Source organism: Aethalodelphis obliquidens, unplaced genomic scaffold (genome assembly GCF_003676395.1).
Source record: "Aethalodelphis obliquidens isolate GAN/ISIS:26980383/991018 unplaced genomic scaffold, ASM367639v1 scaffold14, whole genome shotgun sequence".
Lineage (NCBI taxonomy): Eukaryota > Metazoa > Chordata > Mammalia > Artiodactyla > Delphinidae > Aethalodelphis > Aethalodelphis obliquidens.
The window spans coordinates 10,438,202-10,449,617 of NW_020837958.1; positions in this window are offsets into that span (position 1 = coordinate 10,438,202).

Genomic DNA, 11,416 nt, shown 5'->3' on the forward strand with positions numbered 1-11,416 from the left:
AACTCTTGATTATCCATTCTTGATTTCTTTTCATGGTATAAGTTAAGTAGTATCTTTGCTGGTTGCTCATCTCTTCTGCCCGGAAGGACATTATGTTCTATTAAACATCAACATATTTTCTGTAGGTCAGACTTGCCTGGCTGCCCTCTTACCACTCATTATACTAATTGTATACAGCTACTTGCTACCAAGTACAGTATTTACCACCATGACTTGATTGTTTTAAGATCCCTTCATTGCCATTACTATCTGTGAGTTTCCTAACAGCCTCTAGCACTGTTAGCCCTGGCATACATTGAAGCACCACTCACTTGAGTGATCTGGTGCCTCTAGCAACTGTGTATTCTTTATGGCCTTGGAAAACAGTTCATATTCTTTTCCTTCCTATAGAAAATAATCATGTTTCATTTTCTGGCCTTACATAACGTTCACTTTTCTGAGCCTTTTAATCACTTCTTCCTCCATTTGTTCCTCCAGATTAATATGGACCATATCTTGTTTTCACACTTTTAGAAGCCATCCTACTAGTAAGCTCACACCATCACCTAGGTTCCTTGCCAGGATATTAATTCCTGTAACCAAGAAGAGTGCTTACAAATCAGTAAGCTCTTCCATATACAACTTTATTTCCACCTCACTTTATCAAGCACTCTCAGAACCCAATTACACACATACTTCCCTAGCTCTGCCTAGTATATGCCAGCTGGGTCTTGCACCTCTTTTGTGGTATAATAATTCTCTCTTTTATTAGGTTCAGCATATCTTCAACTAGGGTATGTTTTGACTTAGCCCTCATTACAAGCCTTTTTTCCAGGAGACATGCTGAGGAAACAACCTGAGATGGAGGGAACCTGTTTTGTGTGCATTATCTCTAAGCAAGGAGGACATATCAGCTTTTTATAGGGATAAGCGGGAAATTTCTGCAGCACAGGGAATCCAGGGTGCATCAGTGCAGATACCTTCATCCTGTTTGTCAGGTTCCTCTTCTTCTCTAATCTGAATTTTGACCTTGGTAGATCACATCTCCTTTGCTTCAAGGTTTAACATTCTTTGGAGCTTGACTGCTCTGATAATTAAGTCTTGGAACATCAACTTTGAAGATTTTAGAAAAACGCATTACTTTCATATTAAAATAAGCAAAGATATATTATGGAGCAGAATGCAAAAATATGTGAATTTTTTTAATATGAAAAAAGCGACTTCAAAGAATGTTTGTTCTTATATCTGGTTTGCTTCAGGCTAAGGCACTTGATCTCGGGAGGTTATACACATGCACTGTCCTATGCCGATATGAGTATTTCAGTGAAAAACATGAAAATTATTACATTATACAAAGTTTCTCCTTGCTGTGTGTTGCATCTGTTAATATCTATAACTTTCTTATCGGCATGTGGTTAGAACAGACTCTTCAAAACTTAAAAATATATTGAAGGAATACAGACAAACATAAACACAGTGGCACTGGAAGACTTTGCCTTATCTAAGTTGGTGATTTCACTGTTTTCACCAGAATCTCTGTAATTTCACAGTCATCATGGGACTTAAATCTACCATTTAGATTTTCTAGATTTATATGTTACAGTAATCAAACTAATAATTTCACAAATCGTTGTTTTGAAGGTTGTGGGTAACATTTTGACAAGTTGAGATTGAATTCAGATAGAAAACAGTGAGCCTGGGGGATGACTTAAATATTCTAGCTGACCATCTTAATAGTGAATTTAATATTGATGATAATAAGAATGAGTTCTATGGAAACTCTTTATATCCTAGAAAATATACTCATATAAACTATCTCACTTACTCTTTATAACTCTTCTCTGAGGCAGGCCGGAAAAGCTTACCATTCTTGCTTTAAAGATGAAGAAGCTGAAATGGTGACTATAGTTAATAATATTGTACTGCATACTTGGAAGGTGCTAAGAGAAATCTTAAAAGGCCTCATCACAAGAAAAAGATTTTTGTTACTATTGATGGTGATGGATTTTAACTAGACATATTATGAGGATCATTTCACAATATATAAAATATTGAATCATTATGTTGTACACCTGAGACTAATATAATGTTATATGGCAATTATACCTCAATAAAAGCAAAAAATTACTTTGTCAATAAAGTTTGCTGAATATACTTTAAAAAAAAGATGAAGAAGCTGAGGCTTATAATAATGAAATAATGTGCCTATTATCATGGGATCCTGAAGTGGTAAAGCTTGTCTTCAAACCCATCCTTTAGCTTTACATCACATTGTAAAAGAGTGAATAAAGGATTAAGATCCACACAAGATTTAAATTCTGGTTCAAACAATAAATATGCAAATATGGGGTTTACATCACAGGACTATTACATCTTAGGCCATTTCAACTATTTGTTGTTTGTATATTTGAGAAGAAAGAAACCTCAGTGATATTTTTATAAAGGAGTGGCTATCTGAGTTACTCAAGTTAGATCTGGGTAGACATATGCAGAGATGTACTAAATGACCTTACTATCAGTTGAATATCATATAACTTTCGTAATAGAAATGACTGATTATAAGAAAATATTATTCTTCAAGCCAAGGATTCCCAGCTTTGCCTTTGTTACTCCCCAGGTTTCCTTCGGATATTTCAAGGATGAAAAAATGCTTCAAAGTAAATATGTATTGAAATTTAAAATTTTCATATATGTTATAATTATTTTCTGTGTGTGGAGCAAGAGAGTAAATGGATATTCTAGCATTTAATTTCAGTGTGAAAAGTTTTACAGATAGAGTTTTCCTGGCATCATGGAGTTATGGCATATATTTGCAAATCTTCTAAAATGCATAGTGAGGCTGGGGGTGGAAGAGGGTGCTACATGAAGTTTCTAATCAAATAATCACTGTGCACTGTGGGAAATGAGACTAGTACCTTTAGAGCTCTCTCTAAAACTAGTGGAAACAAATTTCATCAGTTATCCCAACTGTGAGTGAGGAAGCTGAGGTATTTACATACCACCTCTTATTACATCATTGACTGAGGGCTGCTTCCAGCATTAAATCTCCGGTAGTTCCATTTTGCTGGTGTCAGTTTGCAGAGCTCTGTGAGGGATTATTTGTGGAGTCCTGCAGTATATGCTACAATCTTCCCCAGACTATTCATCATTCCTTAGTTCTGCACTTTCAATCCTTCCAGGCTTCGTTCATATTTGGAATGCCTTTCCACACAGGATACTCACAGTAAAGGACAGATCTTCACACGATGCCCTTTTTCACCAACAAGACTTAAAACTGATCCTTAACTCCCTGTTCTAATATAAGAGAGTAGCCCCTTTCCTCCCAGGTCCCCCCAGTTACAAATAAAAACCTTGAACCTAATCAAACAAACATAGGAAGACTCTGAAAGGTGGTTAAAAAAAAGAAAAAAGGTGGCCCACCTAGGAACCTCATCACTTGTAAAACAAAATCCAGTTAGTTCTCTGGGTCTTCTTACCGCCTCCTATATAATCTGGACAGAGTGCAGCTGGAACCATCAACAGGTATGCACAAAAAATAGCTCCAAGAAGAGCCTGATACCTCTAGCTAAAGGACCAGGAAAAGAGTAGCCTGAAAACAACAACAACAAAATGTTTTGGCAATATCTGCCTCACTTCAGCCAAAACCCAAAGGAAAAACCACACTTATTCATGCAATTTCATTAATCCATGAAGGAAGTAGATCTTCCACCCAACACTCACCCTTTCCTCACCCCATGGATGCTGGTGTTGTACTACAATTCCCCTGCCAGGTGACATCAGTAGGTCACGTGGGATCTGCTCTTCTGTGTTCTGCCTGGTATAACCATATGGAGGTCTGCTTTCTCTTCCAGGATATTGTGTTTTGGAGCGCGGGCTCTAGGCACGTGGGCTTCAGTAGTTGTGGCGCATGGGCTCAGTAGTTGTGGCTCGTGGGCTGTAGAGTGCAGGCTCAGTAGTTGTGGCGCATGGGCTTAGTTGCCCCATGGCATGTGGGATCTTCCGGGACCTGGGCTCGAACCCATGTCCCCTGCATTGGCAGGTGGACTCTTAACTGCTGCACCACCAGGGAAGCCCCTGCTGTTTTTCTCTTGGTTCACATGTACGTCTGAGATTTTGGCTGGGAAAATTGGGCTGACTCATCTTTGGTCCATATTTTTTTATTTTAATCCTCAATCAGATTACCCAGTACTTGTTAATGTAATGATTGCAGGGTTAAAATATTTAATTGCAAGCTATCCAGTTCTCTCTTTTTTCTCAGCCATGTCGACTTATAAATTTTGAGATAATGGGTATCCCATCAGCCTGACTCCAAGGGGAGGTCAATGTATTTGTATTATTTTGCTATTGAACCATACCTTAGCCTAGCCTGACTCATTTCTGCATATTATAGTTTCCATATAAATGTTCATTGAAGGAATGAATATTTATTTTTCTTATTAACTATATCAGAGGAAATAAGCATGTAAATGAAACCTTCTTAAAAAAATATACCTTGACAATTTGAGGGTAATGAAGGTTATATATTCTAAATAATATTTCTCAAACCAGAACTTCTGAGGATATATGACTAATATTTGGATAAAAGAAAACAAAATGTTACCAAACTAATTCATATTAGCTATATAATTTCAAAGTCTCTATTCATTCAATAAATATTTAATCACTAAGAAGTAAATGCCAGACCTTTTTCCAGGTACTAGAAATACAGAAATAAATAAAACAGAGAAAAGTCACACTCAAGGGAATTATTTTCCAGTACTTCCAATCCAAATCCCCAAACCAACCCCAATCCAAAAAACTGAAAGTTAAATTATATCTTATGTTAATCTTTCCCCATTGAGTTTAATTCTATCTATAGGTTAGTAACCCAAATGTATTTCTCCATTTATGGTTACTCGCCATTCAAATTTTTATATCAAATAGCCATTTCAGTCTAACATAGGTAAAACATAATACTTCATTTCCTCATACCCATCACTTCTTCCCCACATCACCTTAACTTCTACCCCTCAAATGTGTCTTTCTTCTGACCTTCTTTACTTTATATCAGTGTTGTGGATACTGTGATGTTCTACTCAGATGCCTCTACAAAGAATTTACTGTCATCAATGTTATCAATGCTATTAGCAAGCAACCTTCAGGGGTCATGTACCAAAATCCAGAGATACTCAAGTCCATTATATAAATGGCACAGTACAATGAATACCATCAGCCCTCTGTATCCATATAAGGTAAGTCCCCTACATACAAAACTTCAAGTTGTGAACTTTCAAAGACGCAAACATGCGTGCCAGCCCCTGTATGCCAGCAGTTGTATTCTACTACTGTACTTTTCAAGGTACTGTACTGTAAGTTTAAAATGTTTTCTTTATTTTTTGTGTTTGTTTTTTATGTACATATTATTTGTGTGAAAAGTATTATAAACCTATTATAGTACAGCACTATACAGCCAGTTGTGTTAGTTGGGTACCTAGGCTAATTTAGTTAGACTTACGAACAAATTGGAATTACGAACATGCTCTTGGAATGGAACTTGTTCCTATGTTGGGGACCTACTGCAGAGAGAGAGAGAGAGAGAGAGAGAGAGACAGTCTGTTTCTGTGGTAGATGGTAGAACCCTGATGGATACATGGGCTATGATATGAGATCAATTGCTAAATTGAAGTACATAGTATTTTTTTTTATTGGAGTATAGTTGCTTTACAATGTCACGTTAATTTCTACCATACAGCAAAGTGAATCAGCTATACATATACCCTCTTTTTTGGATTTCCTTCCCATTTAGGTCACGACAGAGCACTGAATAGAGTTCCCTGTGTTATACAGTAGGTTCTCATTAGTTATCTATTTTATACATAGTATCAGTAGTGTATATATGTCAATCCCCATCTCCCAATTCATCCCATCCCCCCTTCCCCCTTGATATCCATATGTTTGTTCTCTATGTCTGTGTCTCTATTTCTGCTTTGCAAATAAGATCATTATCCATTTTTTAAGATTCCACATATATGAGTTAGTATACAATATTTATTTTTCTCTTTCTGACTTCACTCTGTATGACAGTCTCTAGGTCCATCCACATCTCTACAAATGACCCAATTTTGTTCCTTTTAATGGCTGAGTAATATTTCATCATATATATTTACCACATCTTCTTTATCCATTCCTCCTTTGATGGACATTTAGGTTGCTTCCATGTCCTGGCTATTGTAAATAGTGCTGCAATGAACATTGTGGTACATGACTTTGAATTATGGCTTTCTCAGGGTATATGCCCAGTAGTGGGATTGCTGGGTTATATGGCAATTCTATTTTTAGATTTTTAAGGAACCTCCATACTATTCTTCATAATTGTTATATCAATTTACATTCCCACCAACAGTGCAAGAGGGTTCCCTTTTCTCCACACCCTCTCCAGCATTTATTGTTTGTAGATTTTTTGATGATGGTCATTCTGACCAGTGTGAGGTGATACCTCATTGTAGTTTTGACTTGCATTTCTCTAATAATTAGTGACGTTGAGCATCTTTTCACGTGCCTCTTGGCCATCTGTATGTCTTCTTTGGAGAAATGTCTATTTAGATCTTACACCCATTTTTTGATTGGGTTGTTTATTTTTCTGATACTGAGCTGCTTGAGCTGTTTGTATATTTTAGAGATTAATCCTTTGTCAGTTGCTTCATTTGCACATATTTTCTCCCATTCTGAGGGCTGTCTTTTTGTCTAGTTTATGGTTTCCTTTGCTGTGCAAAAGCTTCTATACTACACAGCTACAGCAATCAAGACAGTATGGTACTGGCACAAAAACAGAAATATAGATCAATGGAACAGGGTAGAAAGCCCAAGATAAACCCATGCACCTATGGTGACCTAATCTATGACAAAGGAGGCAAAAATATACAATGGAAAAAAGACAGCCTCTTCAGTAAGTGGTGCTGGGAAAATTGGACAGCTCCATGTAAAAGAATGAAACTAGAACACTCCCTAACACCATACACAAAAATCAACTCAAAATGGTTAAAAGACCTAAATGTAAGAACAGACACTATTAAACTCTTTAGAAGAAAACATAGGCAGAAGACTCTTTTTTTTCTTTCTTTTTTTTTTTTTTGCGGTACGCGCGCGTCTCACTGTTGTAGCCTCTCCCGTTGCGGAGCACAGGCTCCGGACGCGCAGGCTCAGCGGCCACAGCTCACGGGCCCAGCCGCTCCGCGGCATGTGGGATCCTCCCAGACCGGGGCACGAACCCGTGTCCCCTGCATCGGCAGGTGGACTCTCAACCACTGCGCCACCAGGGAAGCCCGGCAGAACACTCTTTGATATAAATTGCAGCAATATCTTTTTGGACCCTCCTCCTAGAGTAAGGAAAATAAAAAATAAATAAACAAATGGGACCTAATGAAATGCATAGTTTTTGATGATCAATTAGTTGTACTGTTTTTTATTTCCCTGTATTTTCAACCCAAACTCTTCTCTTTTGAAAGAATTTTAGTGGGTATGAGATATGACCCAGTTTGTATCAGTGCCCTCTCTTTTAAGTTGATCTCACTGAGACCAAGCCCTGAATGCCTTAGTTTGAACACAGTTCCCACTTGGACAAAACCACTTGGTCTCAGCTTTCTAAGGAGTAAAATGAAGAATTCAGGTAAAATAATGTCCAAGATCTCTTGCCATTCTAACCCTGTTATAATCAAAAACTCATTCTCACTGGCATACAGGACTACTTACTGAGCATTAGATTGCTCTATGTAGGAGTCAAATAATCACCATATTATATGATGGAGAATATGTAAATTATGTTAAATATCTCAAATACGATATGATATATAAACATCGAATTTGCCTTCTGTCTCATTTTATTAAATGAATGTGGATTGCAATTTTTCCTTTCTGAAAAGTATTGTGTTTGGGGTCCAAGTGTTATCAACTAGTACAGTCATTTTTGATACTTTGATAATGTAGGAAAGGATTATATTAGAGAGAAATGTTTAACTTTTTTGCCTTATTTTGCCAAGCTCAGTTTGGATTTAGCAAAAGAGATTTTACAGTGATGGATCCACTCTCATTTCCTACCCCCAAAATTCATATTCATTATATCTCATCAGCTTTTTAAAGATCTTAGGAACATGTCAGTTGATCTTCTCATTTTATGAATATATATAATATTCTTAGCTTTTAGAGTTAGCTTAGTGCTAAATCATAAGTTTACTCTGTTCATAAATTATGAATAGTGACAACATATTTGGAAATGCAAATATACCTCAATAAAAGACCCAGAGTAAAAGCTTGATGTTTAAGGCCTAATTAATTACAGTGTTCCGTCAACAGGAGTTTTTGCTGTTTTCTTAAATTATATAATCATCAGTAATGCAGTGCTTCAGTGAAAAGATAAAAATTCTGCTAGGAATGCAGGAAAATAGAAGATAGGTTGGACGTAATTGTCTGGGTTAATAATGGTTCCTGTAACTTTAAAGCTGTTCAAGCAGTAGGGGCAGAGAAAATATTTCATCCCCATGTTCCCTTTATATGTATATATGTGTGTGTGTGTGTGTGTGTGTGTGTGTGTGTGTGTATAACCTGAGTTATATTTGGAATCATAAGAGTATTCAGACTGAGTATCATGAGACATAGATTTACCATACTGTAAGAAAAAAAAGAAGGAAAATGTTTACACTGACAAAATTTCTGAAGTTATCTTTGTGGGAAAAAACGGGCATGATTTCTTGCTTGCTTCTATAGACAGTTCATTATGTTCTGAGCAAAGGGGTGGCTTCCTATTGATCACACAGAGGAAATGCTTAAGTGGTTTGGAGGATAGGCCTTTTGATGATAGAGAAATGGAGTAACCCCAGACTCACTACTTAATTTGTCTGAGCCTTACTTTCCTCAATCGTAAAATACCTACTGTGCAGGCTTGTTGTAAAATAATAGACACAAAGGATTTAGAATAGTTACTGCCATGTTGCAAAATCCAGTTCGTGGCCGCTGCCTAACATGCTTGTTGTCAGAGAACAAAAGAGGATAAAGATTTTTTAAAAGGGTTTGAGACACGGAACACTGTCTAGTTTTTAATTCTGTGACATTAAATAATCCATGCACTATTTTGCTCTTATAATTAAAAGAAATAATTATGAAATCACTGTTATATACTTTAAGGCAAACTAAGGTTTATTATGTAGTATACAGTGTGTACAGTGTGTATTTAAGAAATTCACCATGTTTTTCTAGGAGACAATATTTCCAGAACAATTAAGCAATTTCCATGATAAATGTGCTGTTTTCTTTTCTTTTGCATTAGAGTTTTATTTCTCCTCAGAATGAAGCATGTATATTTCACTTATGAGGATTTTCCTCCTAAAGGTATTTCTAAAACTTTTAAGACTTGTAATACTAAATAACCAACTAATTAATCAAGTGATTGAAAGGACACTTGTCTGGGAAGATATTTTTGTCTATTATTTTCTAATATCTAAGAACAATTTAAATGTATAAAACATATGATTTAAAAATAGATAGACTGTGTTTTGCTGTTTGAACCCCAAATAAAAAGTTGTTTCAGTTCATTTAATTCCTCCAGAGCAGTGGATGTTTACAGTGACTTTCATATAAATCTTGTGTTCAGGTTCTATGAGGTCATCTTTCCTAATACAGCTTATAGTGTTAAACCTTTCAGAGAAAAAAAAAGTATGTCTACTGTAGATTAGCCAACATGTGTATGAATCAAAATAATGTATCTATCATTTAAAAAAAATAAAACAACCACAACCTAAAGCCATATCATGTAATTGTTAGAGCTCAAATATTGGTGCCATGTAGGACTGAACACACATTGTGGCTAAGCCTTTTGTTAGATGTCTGTCCTTGCACAGTTACTTAACTAAGTTTCAGTTTTCACATCTGTAAAATGAGCATAATAGTAACCCCTTCCTCATTTAAATCTTAATGAGTGTTTCATATCATATTTGCCTTGTAATTTCTTAATGAATGTTAGAAGTGATGATGACGATGATGATGATGATGGAAATATGTAAGTGATTCTTGGATTTGGTTTTCTCTCAAATTGCATGATGAACAATGTATAGCTCAACAGCTACGAGATGACTTAAGAGAGGCGTGAGTTTTGGGACTCTTTCAATGAAATGAGAGATGTGGCTTAGTTGGAGAGTTAAGACTTCTAAAGAGTCTAGAAGTAACAAAAAGAGTTACAGACCTCAGTGTAGAAAATTAGAGAAAAATATTGACCACCTGGAACTGAAAATGAATTCCATTATATTTGATTGAAATCAGAAAGTGGGTATTCTCCATAATATAAAACCAATGAATTTGGGTGGATTTAGATATCTCAGAAGACAATTGGTTTCTGTAAGGCTAAAGTAGAGCAGGATATGAAAACTATGGAGAAGGAGTAGAATTCAGGAATAAGAGAGAGTCAGAGAATGAGAAACGGAGAGAAATTGAGAAAATGAGGCAATTAGTAGGAATTTTGTCTTTCTGTTTTTGCTTTGTCACCTTATTTATCAAGTGCAATGTGTAAGCACTGAGGGAGAAGTGAACAGTAAATGCTGTTAAAAATACCCCATGTTAGGTTTGGTAGAAAGCCTGGCCAGAAAATTCTGGGGGTCTGGGATAGCTGGAATGTTACTGACCTTACATGAAGAAGGAGCTCTCTCCATAACATCAAATGTTGTGGAAAATCATCCCAGGAATGCTTAAAGTACGATCTCTCATTTGGATATACGAGTTATATAATATATGTTTATTCAAATTCATGCTGTAAACCTGCACTTGTCCTGTTTTCAGATATTCCCAGATGGTAAAGAGGAAATATGCCACTTGGCAATAACCCATAAAACTAATGGTCTGGGAAAATTCCTCTGAAAAGATGCTGACAAGAGATTAGGATAAAAAAACAAACAAACAAAAAAACACAAGCTCAGCTCCTTAGGAATCTGATTGAAGTTTCTTTAACCAACTTTGCAGCATATGGGCAGACTGCCCTTTAACCTCTGTTAATGTAACTGGAAGATATGTAACTTTGTGTATGACATGAAGCTCAGAAGAAAATAGTGACATTCTCTTCTGTAGACTGTAGTGATGCAGGAAATTCAAAGGCATCCCTAGGAGAGTGTTAGTCATACCTTTTCCATCTTTATTAGGGTCATCTTCCATAGTCTTTTTAATTGAATACTTAATTTCTGTTCTCACTGCCCTTCCCCATATGGCATTCAAAAAGGATTTTTGAAACTGATTTAATAGCCACTGCTAGATGATATTCAAATGGCTTATTCAGTTTTTTTTTTTTTTTTTTTTTTTTTGCGGTACGCGGGCCTCTCACTGTCGTGGCCTCTCCCGTTGCGGAGCACAGGCTCCGGACGCGCAGGCCCAGCGGCCATGTGGGGTCCTCCCGGACCGGGACACGAACTCGTGTCCCCTGCAT